Raw genomic sequence first — 24,458 nt, 5'->3', positions numbered from 1 at the left:
AAAAACGACTTTAAGCACTTAACTATTGTATGGTATGTGGAAAATAAAATATCATTAGTCTTAAAGAATAATGACTTTCGAGAAGTTTTAAGTAATTTTAAATTTTTCTATTGCTAAGATAATTAGGTTTTTGCAGTCATTTGAAATAAGGCACTACAATGAAAAATTTTTGGTGGTGCTAATGTGTCAGCCAAAGTATGGAATCTATTTATTTTGAACCGTGATAGAAAAACAGTAAATACTTTGAGTCTTGAAAATTTTGTCACTTACTGTTTTTATTTTGTGTAGAAAACTTTTTAAAATCATTTTGATTTCATTTATTTTTTAATTTTTTTTAACAGACCTTTTTTGAAAACTGTTAAACAAGATTAAATCATGTTTAAAAATTTTATTATCTACAACTGGCATTAATTAAATTTCAAATATATATATATGTATATGTAAAAGAATCGTGGAGTATAGATTATTGTCATTGATGCGAAAGGACTAATGGGCGCGAGCGCTTATAAATCAAATTACTATTCCACAATTGTTCGCTCACCTATCAATTTTATATTCAATTATTTAATTATCACGTTATGTTTTATCGCACGCTTTATTCCACATACTGCTTTGAATAGAAGTTTAACAAATTTCTGACAGTATTTCAAATCTAAATATGTGATCGACAATATAATTAGGAAAAAATTTACTTCAATCAAAAATTTTAAAAATAAAATAGTAACTAAAATATATTTAACTATCTTCTAGACTCTACTAAAGTTTTTTTGTATGGTATTTGAAATTACTCAATGAATCACTAAAATAGATTTACGACTTAGACTGTTCTTTTTCCATTCAAAAGCTCCTGGATTTTTTTTTCTCATGATTGTGTTAAGTTAGCGCGTGGTAGCAGCACGTTCTCCATTCTAATTTCGGTTAATCTCTCTCAAGAATGTGCTTGGTTGTAAAATTGCAGAAGTAATGGTTTGTCTCTTTTTTCAATGTAAGAGAAACGTGTTCAGGCGATGGGAAATCGATACTTTATGTATTAGAAAGTATTTTGAACTTTCTTAAAAGCTTTTATTTTTGTACATTTAAAGTGTTTTTCCATTTTTGTACAAATTTAAGTCTTAGTTGGATAGAAACTGGGACAACTATTGTATAATCTGATAGAGCTGGCAAAAAAATTTTGGCTTATTGATTTAGCCTCTTTCTAAAACTTTTTGCAAAATATTCTTAGTATTTACAGGTTAAAATTCAGAAAGAATCACTTTAAATTAAGTCTAGTGAAACAAAAAAAAATTTGTTTGGCATTTCATACTTGTTAATTTTTTAAATTAATGGATTATTTCATACATCGAAAAAGTAGCATTGATTCAAGAAAACTATTTACTTGTCCGTATTTAATCCACTAATTTTCTTAATTCAAGAAAACTTATTTAAAAAGAAGTAAAATTATCTTGAATCAAATACAGATAATTAAATAGGTTTACAAAAAAAAATTATTTGGCATTTCATACTTGTTAATTTTTTAAATTAATGGATTATTTCATCCATTTGAAAAAAGCAGCATTGATTAAAGACAATCATTTACTTGTCCGCATTTGATCCACTAATTACATTAACTCAAGAAAATTTACTTTAATGTAGTAGAATCAAATGAGGTTAATTAAATAGGTTTTTTTAAAAAAAAGGAAAAAAATGTTTGGCATTTCATACTTGTTCATTTTTTAAACTAATAGATTATTTCAAACACTCAAAAAAGTATAGCATTTATTCAAGAAAAGCATTTACTTTTCCTTATTTGATGCACTAATTTTTCTTACTCCAAGAAAATTTACTTCAAAGTAGTAAAATTATTTTAAATCAAATACGGATAATTAAATAGATTAACAAAAATGTTTGGCATTTCATACTTGTTAATTTTTAAACTAATAGATTATTTCATACACTGAAAAATTAGCATTGATTCAAGAAAGCCATTTACTAATCCGAATTTGATGCACTAATTTTCTTAATTCAAAAAGATATACTTCAAAGTAGTAAAATTATTTTGAATCAAATGAGGATAATTAAATAGGTTTACAAAAAAAAGAAATTGTTTGGCATTTCATACTTGTTAATTTTTTAAATTAATGGATTATTTCACTCACTGAAAAAAGTAGAATTGATTCAAAACAACAATTTACTTGTCCGTATGTTAAGTGATTATTTTCCAAAAAGAATTAAAATCGAAAATTTAAATCTCTTTTTTTTATTGCGATTTTTTAATTTTTTAACATTTTTTTCGAATCATATGTTTTTTAATCGGTTTTCTCAATATTATTTTAATTTTCTTCCCCAAAAATATATTCTATAAAATAAATTAAATGTTGTTTGCTTGTTATGTTGCAGTAAGAAGTAAAATTGTTGGGTTTCCGCATTGGAGAACATAAAAATTCGATAGTTCACGTTACTGCCACTCATAGAAACACTCTAAATCATGACTTTGACTGTAACAACTTTATTTATTCTTTACAGGGAATCAAATTTCAAAAAATGTTTAATATCTGAGATGATTCATATTAATCTGTAAAAAAAAAAAGATTGATCAAATTATTGAGTTAAATTTATCGTCAGATTAGGTTTTAAATTTTATGAATATCATTTTCTTTGGAAAATTCTCAATACGTGCATTACTAGTTTCATTTATGAACGCAACTAAAAGATGAACACTTCCGTTCAGGTAAGCTTTCGTAGTATACGCTTGTCATACACATATGCGTCTTCATGGAAACATATGAATATGACAAGCACATACTATGAAGGCATATACTTGAACAGAATTCCACATCACATACAACAAATATTAAATAATTTAACATTTTTTTTCAAAAATACTAGAATTTAGAAGAAAAATTATTCCATATACCTCATTATATACATTTGATATAACTTATAAAACTTGAAGCAAACATTTCTTTTCTTTCTATTTGCGATAAAATGGTTTCACATTTTCTTATATTTATGGTATTTTTGTTCTAGGCATTTTTCAGTTCAAAAGCGCTGTTTTACATATTTCTCGCTTATGACGTAGCCATGCATCATCTAAAATGTCTACGGATAATCGTGTAAAAACATCATGTTGAATTCACCCCCTTACTATGGCAGAAAAATAAATGATGATAGATGGAATTATATTTTTTTGACAATTGCACATAGGTTAGTTTTAAAAAAAAATTTGTTAAAAATTATACTTTAATAGGACAATCATATATTGTTTTCTTTTTTAAAGTGATTATAGAATTTCATTTTCAAAATTTTCTTGACTTTTATATGACTAATTTTTTTTCGTATATAATACGAATCAATGCGAAGGTAAATTTCAATTTTTTGAAATTATGAAATCTGTTATCTCCGACCCTCAAAAAAACTCCGAGTAGTTACTTTCAGGAGGTTAGCTCAACTTTTAATTTTTTTTAGACGCCATATTCAATCCGACATTTTGTATTTTTAAAAACTGACCATGGATTCGAAATAGCTCAATAGTCATTTTCCTGAGCTTAGCTCAACTTTTAATTTTTTAAGTCGCCATATTGGATTAACCATTTTGTATTTATTAAAAAGATTTTTGTTTTTTAATTCAAAACTTTTGACAGGGATCTGATATTTTAATAAAATAAATTATACCTAACCTACAAAGTACAATCCAAAGCCGATTTTAATGATTTTCAATATAAAGTTTCTGCGAGATTGGGATTTAAAAAATTTTTAAATATATTTTTTATATATGGAAGAACATGTAAACAAATCGTGTGTACACTCCCCAGAGGGACATAATCCTGACGAGTTCGGGTGGGTACATGATCGATTGCAAGAAGCTCAAACACGCGACATCGGAAATGAGTGATCACATGTAACGCAAAGCGACATCGATCAGAGCGACACACAGCTGTTGCATTCTCTCTCGAGCTGAGAATGATATCGATGCTGTTAAGTGATGTGATAGTAAGCACACGTCAACACCCAACAATGCATGAGCTGCGAACATTTTTTTTTAAAAAGTTCAAAAAATTTTACAAAACAAATTCTGTAGGGAAAAAATTTTTTTTTTTTTTATATTTTTGAAGTAAAATTTGTTGCACCTTTCGGATTTATGATTTTTTTTTCTTTTGCCCTTTTTAAAATCATGTCTACCTGGAAATGTAATCCTTCGCCATTTTGGATGCAAAGAACTTTTGAGACTACGCCCAATTTGCTTACTGGAAAATTTTCTTCCTACATCCTCTTCAAACTCGTCTTTCACGCAAAGTTGACTGAGCTAGCAGCGAAAAGTTCCGGAAGTTAACGGTACCGAATACCCATCCCTTTCAATCCCTTTTCTATTCAGTGACTTGCTCGCAAACTTTGCAAACTGCTTAAAGTCGCCGGAAAAAATATTGATAAAATCGTCACTTCATTCCAAGAAGGATTTCGTTTGAAGAAATTTCTTTTTATTTTATTTCTTTCTATCTTTTTTTTTTTTTTTTTCATTCTTTCTTGTCAGCCATATTGCGACTCAGTAAATAAAAGTGCGCGTCTCATTATAAAATTTTGTAAATAAAATTTTTTTTTTATAAAAATGAAAACTTTTTTTTAATTAATATTATTTAAAATTTTATATTATAGTATTTTTTTTTAGAATGGAAACTTTTATTTTGAAACAACTTAGTATTATAGACAGCAAATAATGAAATATAGTAATTAAATTTTTGAATAAGTTTTTGATATAATAATAATAATAATAATAATAATGTACAAAGGATGAGCTTAACTTGTGATCTCGATTTTTCCCAGTTATTGAATTATTTTCTTCTCCTTTGAAGTATATGTGAAGAATAAAAAAAATTGTTTCTAGTTGAAAAATTTCGTTACAATAAATTGTACGAGTAAGCGAAAAAAATTTTCACTTCATTTAATTTATTTATTACTATTACACTCACCTGCAAAATCTCAATTTTTTTCTGCGCATAATATATTTATTATTTTATTAATCTGTATTTACGTATTAGTTAAATTTAATATTTTTTCTTGATAATTAAAATTATATAATTTATTTCTTCCCATTTATTTATTTTTAATCATTTCCCAAGAAGCACCTAATGTAACCGCAATATCAAGGTAATATTACATGTAAGATTCGTAATATAACGTTGTAATATTACAGTAATCTTACAGTGATCTTAAAATGTCCGCCTTAAGGTAATATTACCGGTAATGTTACTGTAATATTATGCGCTAATATTAAGGTAATATTACAGTAATATTGCAGTAATATTATACCGTAATATTAAGGTAATATTACAAGAGAATATTACAGTAATATTATGGGAACATTTCTTTACGAAAAAAGATCTACCCATCCAGGGAATCGAACCCCGAACTCAAAGCACACGAGTCCAGAGTTTTACCAACAAGCCAAATTCACTTATAATATATTTACGTTTTTTATGCTTTATGAATAACTCAAATCAGTCTGTAATATTACTGTAATATTACCGTTAATATTACTGTAATATTACCGTTAATATTACAGTAATATTCCCGGTAATATTACCTTGATATTTAGGATATATTACGTGCTTCTTGGGTTACTTTTCATATATTATTGAATTTCATTTTTATAAATTTTTAATTAATTTATTAATATTTGTTTATATTATTCAATTTAATAATTAATTACTTGTTTCTGTTTCAATTATTAATAATAATCTATAACTTTAAATTTGAAGTTTTGTGTACTTCCCGCGCAAATTATAGGCGTTCTGTTTCCGGTTAGGTGAATCCAATAAAATTCAATGGGGAACCTGTCTCAACTCTTATGGCGCACTCACACCTTTTTGGCTGCCTGCCTGCTGGTTACCATGGCAACGCACGAGTGTGAGTGAGACAGAAAATTTGAACATTCAAATTTTTAAATTTTCTGTCGCACTCACTCTCATGCGTTCCCATGGTAACCTGCAGGCAGCCAAAAAGGTGTGAGAGCTCCTTTATAGAAACTCTAAAATCCCCAGTAGTGTTCCCGATCGTCGCGTCATGTGTTTCATCATAGTGCAGTGTGTGTGCGCGACGTAATTTTTCTAGTATAATTTTATAAAGATTATATATTACTAAAGAAAATTTGAAGAAATAATTAAATAGTGACAAATTACTTAAGTGGAGAAATTTTTAAATATATTTCAATGTGAGTAAATTTTGAGTATATTTTTATTAAACAATTTTAACCTTAATACACAGAAGAAAATAATAGTTTAATAACAACAACATAGTACTACTCATAATATTCAAATGACGATAATTCAGAGGAAAATAAACATTTGTTAAAGTTTAAAATGCGCATTTTAAGGTTATGTGATTGTTGTTATTTCACATATAAATATTCTCCGCAGGTTTTCTCGCAAAATATTTAATATAGATAAAGCTAAAATTTTGTGAAGAAATCAAAAATAGTTTAAAGATTCGTTGTCATGTGCGAGATTATATTAATATTTTTTTTAAGAAATTCATTCTTAACAAATTCCATATTTGGAGAAATGATCAAAATTGTATTGTCGGCATATTAAATTTTTCTCATATATGAAATTTAAAAAATAAATTTTTTTGACAAAATATTAATAAATTTTGTCACATGACAACGAATTTTTATACTATTTTTGAGTTCTCCAAAAAATTTTACCTAGAATCTATCAAATATTTTGCGAGAAAATCTGCAGAGAATATTTACATGTGAAATCACATAACCTTAAAGGATAAAAATAATACTTTCAAATGCTGTAACGACCTTTTTGAAAAAAAATTATATTTTAATATTACATGACCTCAAATATTGCCAAAAAATACGTCATTTCAGCGCTTTTAAGTTAGAATATCTCGAAAACTTGACGTGCTGAGTCAATTCTAAGGTCAGATTTGTATTCAGCAAGTCAAAATAATTCGAAAAAGTATTGGCGATTCAAACAGCTACACTAGCGCCACAGTTGAACTAACTTAAGCGTGACTCGCTCTGTAGCACTCCATGTGTTTTAAATTATTTTTTTTTATTTAACGTTTAAAAAATTAAAAAAAGGTTTTAATTTTTAGAATTTAATTGTTTTTGGAAAATAATCCTGAAACAGTCCCTTAACATACAGAAAGTAAATTGTTCTCAGGAATCAATGCAACTTTTTTCAGTGCATGAAATAATCCATTAAATTAAAAAATTAACAAGTATGAAATGCCAAATAATTTTTTTTTTTTTTTTTTGAAAGCCTATTTAATTATCTGTATTTGATTCAAGATAATTTTACTTCTTTATAAATAAATCTTCTTGAATTAAGAAAAATAGTGGATCAAATACGGACAAGAAAATTGTTGCTTTCAATCAATGCTACTTTTTCAGTGAATGAAATAATCCATGAATTTAAAAAATTAACAAGTATGAAATGCTAAACATTTTTTCTTTTTTGCTGGAAACCCTATTTAATTGTTCGTATTTTTGACTTATATGTGTTTTATTTCCAAATAATTTATCAAGTTCAACAGAATCGTTAAGATGTTGTAAGTTTTAAGAAAAGAAGGAGTTTTTCATAAAGATTACTGTACCTAAATTTCTGAACGTTTAAATGAACGAAAATTATTATTTTTTTTAACTCTAAATTTTATTCTAAAATATTGCTTTTTGGGACCACAGCATCAATTTTTTCTCTAACAGTGAAAAGGTTAAGGGGATTAAGTAATAGTTATTTCGATGCAAAAAAAGGCATGTTTTTATGAATTTTTTTTAGATGCTCTGATTAGAGCCAATGCATTTAACAAATTTTACAATAATAGGACATAATTTGAAGAATATTTGGTTAAAAATTCAAGGTAAAATCTGAAGAAGGAACGAATTGGTACGCGATTTTCGAAGACGCCTCCAAAAAAAACTGTTTTGTGGGTTTTATCAAAAGTCGAAATTGGCTCATCCTAAATCAATAACCGAAAATTTTTTTGTTAGTTCTGTCAATCAGATTGTACCATAGTTATCTCAGTTTCTGTCCAGCTAAGACCCAGTATTCGTCCAGTCTAATTTTGTAGATAACATTTACAGAAAACAATTATTTGCTTATATAATCTTTTTCTTATTTCTATTTTTGGAATTGATAGATTGAAATAAAACACGTATAAGATAAAAAAAATAGGAAAATAACAAGTGAATTAAGACTCTATTTAACAATTAGAAATTGAATTTATAAACAGAATTGACTTTAACAGAGCAAACTTTTTACTTTAAATGAGCCATGCAAAATTTAATGCTTTCCGCAGTACTATAATAACTGACAAAATCTTTAAACCTGGAATTGTACTTCGATACCTCAACTACCTGGTTTTTACTCTTTCCACCCACTTTTTTTGAAACATATAATATTCACAGATACTGTTAAATCTACAACATATATGATTTCAAACCCTACACTGAGAAAAATAATAATGTAATGGTAATAAAATAATTTGGTAGAGCACTTTTAGTTAAGATTACAAAAATTTAGTTGACATAACAGTAACGAAAGAAGCAATCAATCGAGAAATTTAGTTGGCTGTACCAAAAATTTCGTTTAAGCTTTTGCGTCTGTTATCTAAATAATTTGGTTCTCCAAACAAAACCATCTGAATGCTCAATGGCGCATGCGCTGTTCTCGTAAATATGGCTTATTTCTCTGTTTACGGATGTCACACGTTAACCATGCTTCGCTCTTCGTGTCGTCCAGTTTTATTCAAGTGTTTTCGGGATTTTTATGTGTTTCAGAAATTCGGTAAAAAAGTATGTGTAGTGATGCATATCGAACAATATGATCAAGAAATGGATAAATGTGGGAAATATGTTCGTTCTTCATGTGAAAATCGGACCATCTCATTAGAAAATATTTCAAAATATTAATTTTCTTGATTGAAGTGATAGTTCTATCATTTAATTTACTGAGTGAAAAAATTTTATATAGGAAAATGGTCGGTATTAATTACAAAAACCGTAAGAACTCTTGATCTCTAATGTTTTCAACTGTCAAATGTCACTGTGTTTTGGTGAAAAGAAAATATGCAAATAAAATCTCGAGCACGTCAATTATGATCACGAGAATTTATTGGTTCGACATGCATCACTAAGTGCTTACAACAAAAAATTCTTTATTCTCATATTTTATAACATGGCTGTCGAGAGAATAAAGCTTGTTAAAAGAACGGAAGTTTTTCTCCAGCCTGTATACTTTATGAAAATAATTTACACTCACATTGTCACTAGGATTCTTAGTGTAGTGGTCAGCGTTCTTGATTTGCGTTGCGTAGTCTGAGGGTTCGATCCCCAGCAGTGTTAGGTTTTTTCGCAATAGAAATTAATTTAAGTAGACATAGGGTGGTAGGTAATATAAAGCGAAAAGAATAAAAGAGGATAACAAAAGTGATAAAATTAAGTGAAAAATAAAAAATATAAGTGTGAGCCAAAAAATAATTTGGTTGAGAAAAGAAAAAAATTTTTTTCATTTAACTAAATTTTTTGTTTGCTTAAAAACAATAAGTTAGTTGTGCAAAACAAAAAATTTGGTAGACCGAACAAAATGATTCGACGAAAAAATTTAGTAGCCCGAACCAAACGGATTAGTTGCACATACCTATATCAAATAAAAAATTTGGTTTGGAGAACCAAACTTCAGTAGATGATACCAAACAGTTTTCTCAGTGTAAAATTCTTCGATTAGTGAATAAAAAAACCCCTCGAAACATAATCTAAAATTTTTTTACAGCAGGTTACTTTCACCGTGAAGCGGTACAAAAATAAATTTTCTCTGATTATAATTCAGGAAATTGTATATAATTTTTTTTGTATTATTTTTTTTCCAAAAAAAAAAAAAAAAAAAACGATAATTATTATTATTATTATACATTCGACAGTGAATAATAAGCTCGTGTTTTTCATTCTCTTTTAGCCCCTTTTGCATCTTGGTTGATGCTGACCAAGCAAACTAGCCCGAGTAAAGTTGAATTCTTCTCTATTGGTATCGCATTGTGGATTGCGGACGAGACAAGGGCAAAGCTTTGTTCACATGCACACGAACAGTACTGTTCATTTGCCTCTGACAGAACGGATTAAAAGGATTCACTAGTCCGTATGTTCGTTTCGTAGAAACAAGAGAGAGAGATGGAAATAGAAATTGTGAGAAAGACAAAAACACACAGAGAGAGAGAGAGGGAGAGGAATGAGGGATAGATACAGAAATAGATAGCGAGATATAGAGTAAGATAGAGATAGAAAGAGTAAAAGAGAGCGAGAGAGAGGGAAAATGGTAAAAAAAAGAAAGAAAAAGCGGAAAGGGTGAAGAACGAGAGAGGACTTTCCGCCCCCGGTTGTTTGTGGCTAGGAGAAGCGAACAAATGGAACGAGGTACAGAGCTTTTATGCAAGAATGCGTTCAGTCCTCTCTTTTCCCCTTCCATTATCTGCCATCCTCCTTTATTCTCTCTCTCTCTATCTCTCTCCTTCACTCTCTCTCCTCTCTTATTTGATCAACAAGAATAAAAAGTCTCGCTTTTGCGTATACGAACTCGGACGAGCAATCGAGTTGCGGATTAACCTTGTTATTTCAACGCCAGTTTGCGTGGGTCTCTTTTTTTTTGTTTTAAACGATGCTCGAAAGCACCCCTCCCTCCCACCCCTTTTCATAGTCGACCCGACGACCAACCGTTACATGAACATATATATATAGACGGGCAGGGAAATACAGGGGAGTGTCAAGCCATCGTCCCAATTTGTAGCGTAACATTGCCCGCTAGTGACCCGACAAATCTCTCGACTCTTTTTTATTTACTACCACTGTAATTAACCAGCTTTGTTCAGGCTTGAATTTGAACTTTGATTTTAACATGTATTCGCCTTTTTAATTAGTGTTACGTTCATTAATGTGAGATTTATTTTTAATCAATAAATATAATGTGTGCGAAGGCGATTTATCCGATAATTTTCTACTGTTTTTTATGAAGTCGAAATTTTCAATTCATGAAAGATTCGTATACAATCGATATAAAAATTTTACGTTTATATTCATAATGAATATGTCGGAACTTTTTAAACTGTTATTTAAATTTTCTTTTATTGGATAACTATAGGAGTATTTACAGAGAAAAAAGATTATTCTAACTTTAAGAATATATTCTAATTGATGTTTGAATATTGGTTGATTTTAAAAATTATCCACAAAATTGTGATTGGTTGATTGTAAAAATCGCGCCAAAATCGCGATTGTTTGTTTGTTCGGACATATTTGCAATTTCGGACAAATGAAAATTCTATCAATTAGAAATTCTGTTAAATGATTTTTCGGTTAAGTAAAAATTTTGTTGTAGTGAAAAATCGGTTATATATGGAAATTCAATCAAATAATAATTCGAACAAATGAAAATTTATCTGAAAGAAAATTCTATGTAATGAAATTATACCCTATAAAAAATCTTAAAAATCCCTGTTATATGTTATTCGAGCAAATAAAAATTCTGACAAATAAAAATTCTACGAAGTGAATTTTCGGTTATATAAAAATTGTACATTATAGAAAATCATTTATAATGAAAATTTTGCAAAATACTTATTCAAATAAAAAAAAATTCGGCTCTAAAATAATTATGAAAAATGAAATTCTACAAAATGAAAATTCTAACTTATGATTTTTAGAACATAATCATGCGTCCAATTCAGAACCAAAAACCAGACTATTGGCGATTCAAACAGCTACACTAGCGCCACAGTTGAACTAACGTAAGCGTGACTCGCTCTAAAGCAGTCTCTTTTTTGACAATTTATTTCAAATTATTTAATTATTCTGATATTTTTATTGCGTTTGTAAAATAATTTTTATTTCTAATCAAACGTTTTTTAATCGGTTTTCGCAATATTATATTAATTTTATTCCCCAAAAATATATTTTATAAATTAGACTAAATGTTGTTTGCTTGTTATGTTGCAGTAAAAAGTAAAATGGTTGGGTTTCCGCATTGGAGAACATAAAAATTCGATAGTTCACGTTACTGTCACTCATAGAAACACAATAAATCGTGACTTTGACTGTAACAACTTTTTTTATTCTTAACAGAGAATCAAATTTCAAAAAATATTTAATGTCTGATATGATTCATATTAATCTGTAAAAAAAAGATTGATCAAATTATTGAGTTAAATTTATCGTCAGATTAGGTTGTCATGTTTCGCATATTATTATTATTATTATTATTATTATTATTATTATTATTATTATTATTATTATTATTATTAATATTATTATAATTATTATTCTACACATTAAAAATAGTAAAAGTATTGAAGTAAATTTTATAACGTAGTATTAAATATTTTAATTTTTGAAGTTGGAAAAGTAAAATTCTATATAACTACTTTATTAGACATGAAATAACCAGCTTTTCTTGAGATGAACTTCTATTCATTACTGTAAAAGTCGATATAGCTTTTCGATATAGAAGAATGCCACGTCTTGCCTACAACCCCTCTAGAGAGATGGAATAATAACCCATTCCACTGTAACCTCACCTACCGACTCCTTGGAGGATTTTACAACGACCTCTTGTCTTACCACAACCATTCGTTACTACTGAACCTGATATACGATCGCTTTGCTTCTCTTATGCACCTGTACGTTTCAGAAAAACGTGGCCGCCATGGCATTTAACTTTGTAATAAAATATCATAAAAAAATGCGGGATATCTAAACACAAAATTTATCTTGCAATGAAAAAGATTTACTTTTGTATATATACTATGTTTGTATAAAAATTTCGCATTTTCACAAAAAAGACAAAAAAATTTTTTTTTTCTTTACAAAATTATGTTTATTACTATTTAATTGCGTTTATTGTTATTATTACCCAGATAGCACGTAATCTTGTAGCAACCTTGCGGTAAGCTTGCCGCGCAATATTGCCAACCTTGCATGGCAAGTTTGCCGCAAGCTTCAAATGTCCCACCTAACCCAAGCTAGCATGGTAAGCTTGCCGAAAGATTGCAGTGTAAGGTTGTTGCAAGATTGCACAGTAAGATTATCGCAAGAATGTTCAGTAAGCTTGCACGATAAGCTTGTCGCAAGGTTGGTGCAAGGTTGCCAAATAACCTTGCCCAATCAGTAGAGAAGTTTGCATTGAAAATGAGGACTATGCGCAATGATAAACACTTACGGCTGCGCAGTAAAATTTTTTGACCTCCCAGGAACTGGTGCTTAATGTTTGTACAAAAATAAATTTCCTCCCCCCTAAATTTTTTTGTTATATTCCGCAAGCTTGCGCCAACCTTGCCATAAGGTTGCCGAGCAAACTTGCAGGGCAATCTTGCTGCAACCTTCTGTGCTGATTGACAAGGTTATTTGGCAACCTTGCGATAAACTTACCGTGCAAGCTTATGGAGCAATCTTGCGATAATTTTACTGTGCAATCTTGCAGTAACCTTACACTGCAATCTTTCGGCAAGCTTACCATGCAAGCTTGGGTTAGGTGGGACATTTGAAGCTTGCTGCTAGCTTGCGGCAAACTTGCCATGCAAGGTTGGCAATATTGTGCGGCAAGCTTGCCGCAATGTTGCTGCAAGCTTACGTGCTATCTGAATATTGTTACTGCGATTAGAATCATTATTAATTAATAAGAATTTAATGCTGTATTAAAAATATTGCACAAGACCTAATTTTAAGGTTATTTTTACCGATTTTAATCTCAAACCCAACATCTTTTTGGTTTGTTTGTATTTTGACTTTAAACTTTGCCCTAATTTTGAGGTTATGTTTTAACTTAAAACATGGCGGTCTCATGACTAATGACCTGTCAATGTTGAAGTCCAAAATACTAACAAACCTAAAAATATATCCTCAAAATTAGTCGATAAATAAGGGTCAAGAGGCAAAAATAACCTCCTAATTCATAGGTCAACATGAAAAAATGTATATAAAGAAATTGACAAAATGGTAATTAATATAATATTTTAATAATATTATATAATAATAATAAAAAATAATAATATTAATATTATAATAAATATAATGTAATATTTTATAATTTTTGTTTATTTTTTAATTATTTTATTTTAAATTAATAAAAAGTAGTAAAATAAAATTTGAAAAGTTATATGAAATATATATATATATATGACTTTTCTGCGAGTTTTTATAGGTTATCAGTTTTCTCAACTTTTGCAGCTAATCAAAAATATGAAGAAACTCATAGAATAACAAAATCTTACAAATGAAATTAGTTTTAAAAGCAATCCTTGAACGATTTTCTAGGTATTTTTTTCCTTTCCTTTTTGTGGATATCCTTTATCTATATATGTGATTGTCATATTAATGAGAGGAATTTCTACCAAGTTTTCTTCATTTTTATATTTATGTTTTTTTCTCATTCGAAAGAAAATAAATTTTTTGTCTAATTAGTTCAAATCAACGATTAAATATTTGAAATGTACTATATAGTTAATATTTAATTATTGTTGTATAATTAATATTTAGTTTTTGGTTTTATATAAAAATATATAATGAACTCTAAAGTAGCACACGTTTCAATTTAACATTTACTTTAAATCATATAGATTTTAATAGTATTGATTTTGTCAATTTTTATTTTAACAAATTCATAAGCAACCACCTGGAAACACTCTAAATAACCTCTTTTACTATACATATTTATGAAACTGTGAAATTTTCAGTTCGACAACCATTTTGTCCGCGATAGGTTAGAATGATTCAATTGTTATTGATTTCGTCATTCTTATTGTCAAAAATATTAAACTGATAAAACGTGTATGGATATTTGTCTACGCAAATGAGGAAATTTTTTTACCGTTATACATACTTTTTTTTATATTCATTTTAAAGGTAATAAATTTAATTGTAATGAAAATTGTTAATTAAAATCCAAGGAATTTTTGGAATTATAAAAAAATTTGAAAAGTGATTTTTGACTTTTAAAATCGAATTTGTATTTAGTGACCTCAAAATTCAAATGTTCATTTTTTATTATTTATTTGTTATTTATAGTTCAATTAAGTATTTAAAAAAATCCTCAACAGTTTACGTTGATATTTAAATTTAAATACATATATAAATATATTTATTGAAGTAGTACATTTATTTCTGTAACATTTTTAGAAATATGCATAAAATACATTATTTAAAACCTAACAACAATTTACTGAATTGTTTTAAAAGTTCTTCTATATCGCAATTTCATGAATTTTATGATTCGTACTGCAATAAATTCTCATCAACTTTACCCGTTAATTATTTGTAAATAATTTGTAAAATTTTCGTAATATAATTTTAAAATAAATATATATAATTGCTAACATATAATTATACTATCAAATTTATAACGTTTTAAGGTCCCACCAAGGCCCTGCAATATGTTTCTGAAGCGTAAATCAATTAATGAAATGTTGATAATACAAAAATTTACATTATTTACTTTATTTTATAAAATTTATTTTTGGAAAAAAATTAATACAGTATTGAGTATTCAAAACAGCTCCTTAACACACGGACAAGTAAATTGTTCTCAGAAATCAATGCTACTTTTTTCAGTGTATGAAATAATCCATTAATTTAAAAAATTAACAAGTATGAAATGCCAAATAATTTTTTTTTGTTTTTTTAAAACCTATTTAATTATCCGTATTTAATTCAAGATAATTTTACTCCTTTTTAAATAAATTTTCTTGAACTAAGAAAATTAGTGGATCAAATACCGACAAGTAAATAGTTTACTCGAATCAATGCTACTTTTTTCAGTGTATGAACGAAATCCACTACCTAATTTAAAAAATTAACAAGTATGAAATGCCAAATTTTTTTTTTTTTTTTGTTTTTTTAAAACCTATTTAATTATCCGTATTTAATTCAAGATAATTTTACTCCTTTTTAAATAAATTTTCTTGAACTAAGAAAATTAGTGGATCAAATACCGACAAGTAAATAGTTTACTCGAATCAATGCTACTTTTTTCAGTGTATGAACGAAATCCACTACCTAATTTAAAAAATTAACAAGTATGAAATGCCAAAATTTTTTTTTTGAAAACCTGTTTAATTATCCGCATTTAATTCAAAATAATTTTACTTCTTTTTAAATAAATTTTCTTGAATTAAGAAAGTTAGTGGATCAACTACGGACAAGTAAATAGTTTTCTTGTATCAATGCTACTTTTTTCAGTGTATAAAATAATGCATTAATTTAAAAAATTAATAAGTATGAAATGCCAAATAATTTTTTTTTGTTTTTTTTAAACCTATTTAATTATCCGTATTTAATTCAAGATAATTTTACTTCTTTTTGAATAAATTTTCTTGAACTAAGAAAATTAGTGGATCAACTACGGACAAGTAAATAGTTTTCTTGAATCAATGCTACTTTTTTCAGTTTATGAAAGATATCCACTAATTTAAAAAATTAACAAGTATGAAATGCCAAAAATTTTTTTTGAAAACCTATTTAATTATCCGTATTTAATTCAAGATAATTTTACTTCTTTTTGAATAAATTTTCTTGAACTAAGAAAATTAGTGGATCAACTACGGACAAGTAAATAGTTTTCTTGTATCAATGCTACTTTTTTCAGTGCATGAAAGAAATCCACTAATTTAAAAAATTAACAAGTATGAAATGCCAAAAAATTTTTTTTGAAACCCTATTTAATTATCCGTATTTAATTCAAGATAATTTTACTTCTTTTTAAATAAATTTTCTTGAATTAAGAAAATTAGTGGATCAACTACTGACGGACAAGTAAATAGTTTTCTTGAATCAATGCTACTTTTTTCAGTGTATGAAAGAAATCCACTAATTTAAAAAATTAACAAGTATGAAATGCAAAAAATTTTTTTGTTTGTTTGAAAACCAATTTAATTATTCATATTTGATTCTTCTTCATTCAAAAAATTTGTGCTCGCAAAAATGCCTTTTATTTCCATAAGTGGACCACTCTGTTGATTTTCATGAGTGGATCACCTAAGTTTTTCACAATTACACATTTCACGTTTGAATAAAATACAAATCACTAAAGTTAATTTAAAGTGATTTTTTCTGCATTTGAAAGATATTTTTTTCAATTTAAAAATAGAAAAATGTTACAAAAAGTCACGAAACAGGTGCAATAAAACGAAATTTAATTATTAAAATGTTTGATTATTATCACTTCCACTAAAAAATATTTTAAATAAATATTTAAATTTTTATGATATTTAATGAATTATAAGAAGTTTTAAGATGATTTTTCAAGGGTGGTCCACTGATGACTACAAAAAAAAATAGTCTGAAAAAATACTTTTAAAAAAACATCTAAAAAATTTTTCTATGCCAGTAAATAAAAATTTTAAACTTGTAGCTTTTCTCACTACTTATCCAACGGTATATATTGGAAGTTAGGTAATTATATACTCCAAAAAAAAAAGTTATACACGAAAAACAAAACGTGGTCGATTCATGACTATATACATTCCCCTGCAACTTTTTTTTGAACATGAAAGAAAATCAATATTTGACTGTTAGTATCTGCAATCAATTAGGTAGGAAATAGGCCGCATTATTTGCATTATCAGCAGAACAGCACTGACCTGTGCTCGCCTTTACATGTTTGATGAGATTTAATGCAACGTATGTGTAATGCGTATCGCTGCGTTCCAACGTGCTATTCGAAACAGTAGGTGCTCAACCCCAAACTAGTTTATGTATGGCCCAGGAACGTCATTACTGGGCCGAAATGCCTAAATTATATATTGGCACGCGCGTTAGAAAGGCCGTAATCCCCACGCGCGAATGCTCAACCCATTAATTGTAGTGACTATTAAATCGATGCAAATCGATATCTACTCCCATAACTAAACGCACATGAAAAGCACACACGACAATACACATTCATGCAATTCAAACATTCGTCCCACATATTTTCACTTTTAATTTGTTTCTATTTACAAATTAAATTAAATTCTGTTTTTTGTTCTTTTTTGTCATTGTTTATCGTGAAAAAATCAAAATAATTAATTCCGACAGTATAAGGAAAGAGGAATTAAGAATTGAAAATTTTTTAATTCTTTTGAATTCCATTTTTTTCATTTGAAACAAGTAAAAATAAGTTCAGTGCAATTCCTTTTCAGTAAAGGACCCCGCGCACGCAACATTGATTTTTTGGTCTGGTCAAAATGGCTGGAATTAAAGTATTTTGTAGCTTCAGTCCTCCCGAACAAAAAATGTTAATGGAAAAATCCGCCAAAATTAATAGTTTTTGAGATAAAAAATAAAAAAGGTGAACGAAATCGAAAAATTAAGATTCTAAGTAAAGTAAAGTACCTGAATGTTTTCAAAAAAGTTTTAAGCATTCAGAATGTAACAAATTTAAGGATTTATTCTTAAATTAAAGTCAACAGTTTAAGGGACATAAAACTGTCTCGTAACTGTCCCACAGTTGTCCCAAACGTGTTTAAACAATTAAAAAAATAAATATAAAGTTATATTTTTAGGCAATCAAACTATAGGGGAATGATGTCAGAGTTGGACACTTTGCTTTTTTTTAAATAAGAACACTAGCGCCACCTGTGTGCGTACGTGACGAATCTTCTAGTAGTGTAACCTAACTTTTTGTGGCATTACATTTTTGGAGAATCAAAAGTAGCGTCTCCTGTGACTTCGGTGCAATCGAAGAGACAAAAAAAGTTTTATTTGACTTGTGAATAAATCTAAAAAATGTGTAAAAAAGCAAGAATTCGGCAAGGTAAGCTTATTGAATGTATTGTTGGGTACATAATTTAAGAAGAAAAAAAGTTAAAAATCGAATCTCGACACATGTCTGGTTATGGTTAGCACAATTCGAAAATGATGCTTCTAGTTAGGGTTGGACACTTTATACAGTTAGGGTTGGACACCCATATTAATTATGAATTTGCCTCAATTTATAAATAAATTTTATTTTATTGATATTTCAGTGCAAAATTGTGCCAAAGATATTAGAAAAATAATACTTAAATTGTATAAATTTTGTTCATCATTTCATTAAGTTATTTGGAACAATAAAGCGTTATTTTTTGTAATTTGGGTTCATTCCTTTTTTAAACCCATGAAGCTTTACAATTTGTAAACAATAAGTAAAGATAAACATGAAAAAATAAGAATGAAAAACATTACAAATGTTATTTTACGTTTTTACCAATAATGCGTTTCGATTTTCAAAAAGTGTCCAACCCTGACTGAAAAGTCCAACCCTGACTATATATTTTTTTTTAAATGATTATAACTTTTTTAATTTTGGACCAATCAATTTACGGTCCACAGCAAAAGTGTTCCTTTTTTGTGGATCTTTCCACCCATATACCACATTTGACTGAATTTATCTAAACAAAATATTTATAAACAAAAAACCAAAACTGTGTCCAACCCTGACACTATTCCCCTAATATTGTCATTCGGCTAGAATATCTAAGGGACAAGTACAGTTCCCTACATGTCCCAAAATATTTTTAGAGTATTTAGAAACTATTACAAAAGAGATTTTCAAGTAATCCAATTATAATATATTGTCTAGCAGGCCAAAGGTATAGGGACGAGTAGTGTCCCATACATGTCCCATAAATGTCCCAAAATATTTTGAAAGTGATAAGTAACTATTTAAAGAGATTTTCAGGGAACCCTACTATAATATATATCGTCCATCGAGTTGAAGGTTTAGAGACAATTATCGTTCAGTGCATATCCCAGATGTGTCCTAAAATGTTTTCAGAGTATCGACAAACTATTAGAACTAATTTTCTGACAATTGATGAAGAGGAATATATTTTATTTGTAAATGTTATTTTATAGGACATACTTGAAAATAGACTTGTCCCTAAACTTCTGACTTAGTAGTCAGTTTATATTGTAGTTGGATTCACTAAAACTCTGATTTTGATCGTTTCTAAATACTCTGAAAATATTTTGGGACACTTATGGGACATGTATGGGACAGTACTGGTTCCCTATACCTTTGGCTTGCTAGACAATATATTACAATTGGATTACTTGAAAATCTCTTTTGTAATAGTTTCTAAATACTCTAAAAATATTTTGGGACATTTCTGGGACATGTAAGGAACTGTACTTGTCCCTTAGATTTTCTAGTCGAATGACAATATTATAGTTTGATTGCCTAAAAGTAACTTTATATATATTTTTTTAATTGTTTAAACACGTTTGGGACAACTGTGGGACAGTTTCGGGACAGTTTTATGTCCCTTAAACTTTTGACTTTAATTTAAGAATAAATCTCAATTTTTCGATTTCATTCACCGTTTTAATTTTTTATCTCAAAAACTATTAATTTTGGCGGATTTTTCTATTAACATTTTTTGTTCGGGAGGACTTCAGCTACAAAATACTTCAATTCCAGCCATTTTGACCGGGCCAAAAAATCAATGTTGCGTGTGCGGGGTCCTTTATGTAAAAAAAAATTGTTGCTCCGAGGATTCGAACCTTTGATTATCAGTGTAGAAATCAAACAACTTGTCCGCGCAGCTATACTACAAGTAGTTAATATCAAATTTACATTGGCATATGATTCCAGCTTTAAAATGTTAGAAAACTAGCAAATAATTATCAATTAATAAATAACTATTAGTTATAGTAAATAAAAATAATTATTAGTTAGCAAATTATTATCAATTAATTAATAATTATAAATTAGAAAATAATTAACAATTAAATAAATAATTATTAATTAGTAAATAATTACAAATTAATAAATAATTATTAATGAGTAACTAATTATCAATTAGTAAATAATTATTATCAATTACTAAATGAAATTAAAATTTTGATGAGAAAATTTTTTCTTATTCTGCATAGTGATATTGAAGATGAATGAAGTATTATTATTATTATTATTTTTTTTTTTTAATGTTAGACCAGTTAGGGAGCAATGTTTTGACTTTATTGACCCTTTTCCTGGAAATTGGCTCTATCGCAATAGAGATATTGCGCGATAGAGGTCGACAAGATATTAAAACGAACCTCCATTAAGGTGAAGTGACAGGATGCACAGGATTGCCAATTATCCAAGCATGACGTAGAGGCTCGTCATTCTGTCTAGATGGAGATTCTAACAACATTTCTGTCGCCCACTCATGCCAGCGTTGCTTGCAAACTTTGCTCAGTTCCACTAATGTACTGCACTGCATTTCATTGTTTTATCCTCTAACTAAATTTCAAACTACACACAAAAGTTATACTCGTAGGAAAATTTTCATGAAAAATAAATATATATATATATATACATATTTTCCTCACTCTTCAAAGGCGATTTTTAAAAAATACATCTCAAAAGATGATGTACAGTTAATTTAAAAAATTCTCTCTTAATAAACTCGATACGATTAAAAATGATGCTAGTAAATCAGAGGTAAAAGGAAAAAAAAGAAGAAAGAGTGAAACTTTTTTTGTGTAAAAAAAAATTTCAAACAAATGTTTAACTATTAGGCTTAATTTTTCGTAGGATTTTTTTTTATATACACTGGGGAATGTGAACATGGCTCATATTTCTCTAAATGTCGTGGCAACACTTTTTTTTTTTTTTGTTTTTGTTTTAGCGTGACGGAACAAACGTTGACATTTTTATCAAATATACAAGCAGGGGTCGACTCTGGAAAAGATTGACGCTCAACTTAAATCGTGCTTACTGTTCAGTGGACACGCAAGCTCGGCATTGCACCATAAAACATTTTCAATCTCATTTACGACTGCAGGCCTGTTGAAAAATTGCCGATGTCAGTCGCACGTCCAGTTACCTTCAATTTTCACCTTCCATAAATCTTCCACGCGTTTCGGATACACAAAAAAGTGCGGTGCAAGCGCTTAACGATTCCCTTCTGTCACCCTTCGTCAATAACACCTTGTTCGAGACGTTTTTTTTCTCTCTCTCTCTCTCTCTCTTTTTTTGTGTAAACAATTGACCTGTAACAGATTTTTTTTCGATAACCAATTCTCAGCTCTATTATTTAGCTATAAAAGAAAATTTATTTTGAAATAAAATGAAAAAATTTTGTGATAATAGAATAAAAATTAAATTTTTTATACGAAAGGCAATAATCGGGTAAACTATCCACAAACTGTATACAACAATTCGGATTTAATAATTGTCAAAAAATTTAAAATTTTGACCTAAAATTTTAAAGCAAATTATGATTAGATTGTTGCTGACTACATTTAAATTTCGGATTATTCCGGACTCACTTTAATACTATTTAATCGATCTAAAATCGGATTAATCACCCTTTCTATATATATATATATATATATATATATATATATATATATATATATATATTAAATATCTAGAAATTAATTAAAAATTGTGAATTATTTTTTTTGGTTCACATTACCTAATGTTTCATTATATAGACATTTCGGGGGGAAAGAATTACAAAAAGGAAAGAAAGAAAAAAAAATAGAAAAACATGTTCCATTATATGGTGCGAGCTTTAAAACAAGTAAGAGAAACGTAAAAATGATGTGGAAAATGTCCTCTGCTATAGCTGAAGGCAGTACATGTACCACTCGGCACTTAAAACTTTTAGAAAACTCGTTCGCCATCTTCAAACTGTACGAAACGTCTCGCAAGATCGACGACTTTTGCGAGAGCGGGTAGGTCTGCATGAGACAAGTAGAAAAAGTAAAAACCCTATACCTAAAAGCAATTTGTCCCAATAGAATAAGAAACCTTGTATACAGAGGGGTTTGTAAATCAACTGTATTTTAACAGCAATTTGAAATATCGTACAAAAAAATATTTGACATTTTTTAATAAAATAAAATAACAATAAAAATATACTTTTAATAAATTTTTACTAATTCAGTGAATTTGATCACTAAAAGTACATTTTGATGGTTATTATTGATCCATCACAATCATATACCCTGAAAAAATTTTGATGCAGCAGTTGCTCTAAACGAAAAATTTCTATATTCAATTAATTTCAGTAATATAAAAACTCATGGTAAATATTAAGTATGAAGTTAATTGAATATAGAAATTTTTCATTTGGAGCAACTGCTGCACCAAAATTTTTTTCAGTATACTCAAAATTGTATTTAATTTATCAGAATTTGACGATTAATAAATTCTGATGAGGAAATCGGTACCGGTTTTGGAAAGTCAAAAATGTTTTTGATATATATTTTCTATCCTAAAACATTTTAAAGAAATTATAATTTATTATTATAATTAGGACAAAACATCAAAGCCTCCCGTCTATATAATCGTAACACAAATGTCAGAACCATATAATCGTAATTCGGAGCTCAGTTCAATATGAACGTAGTTAATTTTCAGAAGAATAAAATCGTATCTCAACGATCAATTCTATATAATCGTATCTCAAAACTCAACGTAATTATTATAATTATTATATTTTATTATAATAATAATAATTATTATTATTATTATTATTATTAATTATTATTATACTCTTTTCAATGAAATGTTTTTATCATTATCATTATAAAAATGATTTTTTGTTTATAAAAGATATAAAATAAAATAATTATTTTAATTTAATGCTTTTTCTACACAAATTAATTTTGTTCTAAAGAATTCTGCAATGCACTAATTTTATAAAAAAAATTATCTTTTCAAATGGATTCTGAAACATCGATTTTCACCAGTATATTTAGTTATAAACAAGAATATTTATTTTAAAAAATTTTGTGTACTTTAAATAAAAATTAACTTTTAATATCTTTTTTACAGATTTATTAGAAGATAAAATTATTAATTTATTTTTATTTTACGAAAGCTTGAATAATAATTATAATAATTACGTTGAGTTTTGAGATACAATTATATAGAATTGATCATTGAGATACGATTTTATTCTTCTGAAAATTAACTACATTCATATTGAACTGAGCTCCGAATTACGATTATATAGTTCTAAAATTTGAGTTACGATTATATGGACGGGAGGCGTCGAAATAAAGACATGAAATAAAAAATTGACAAACTCTACACCCTTAAACTATCTGTCGTCAAACACTGCATATAAAATTTCATAAAATGAAAATTTTAACTAATGATTTTTAGAACATAATCATACTGCAAAAAGAAGTATCTTATTTTAAGATGTTTTAGTAGCATTTAGATGTTTAAAATGTCTTAATGTCTTAAAAACGCTTTCAAAACATCTTAAAATAAGATACTTCTTTTTGCAGTGCATGCTTTCCCACGTAATATGATTAAAAATAATAATTTAAAACTCTGCATTAATAAATTTTTTACGCACTGAAAAAAAGACTATAGTAGCTTTTACTATTTTTTAACTACTCTGAGTAGTACAATAAGTCCACAACTGAATTGAAGCGGTTGTATTAACTATATAAAAATAGTTAAACCAATTAAAAATGTAATTGGTTGAATGACATTTTGTGATTGTATTAACTCAATTTAAAAATG

The 24,458-nt window shown here is 27.8% G+C and overlaps 1 protein-coding gene across 1 annotated transcript in view; it reads right to left on the bottom strand.

The window, feature by feature from the left end:
• LOC127283950 (RNA binding protein fox-1 homolog 2) overlaps positions 1–24,458 on the bottom strand; it is a 410,297-nt gene that overhangs the window by 291,076 nt on the left and 94,763 nt on the right. The gene's annotated exons all lie outside the window — the stretch shown is intronic.

Source organism: Leptopilina boulardi, unplaced genomic scaffold (genome assembly GCF_019393585.1).
Source record: "Leptopilina boulardi isolate dan_hultmark-lab unplaced genomic scaffold, ZJU_Lbou_2.1 LbouV2_316, whole genome shotgun sequence".
Lineage (NCBI taxonomy): Eukaryota > Metazoa > Arthropoda > Insecta > Hymenoptera > Figitidae > Leptopilina > Leptopilina boulardi.
The sequence above is the reverse complement of the archived record's forward strand: the minus strand, read 5'-3'. Positions and strand labels throughout refer to the sequence as shown.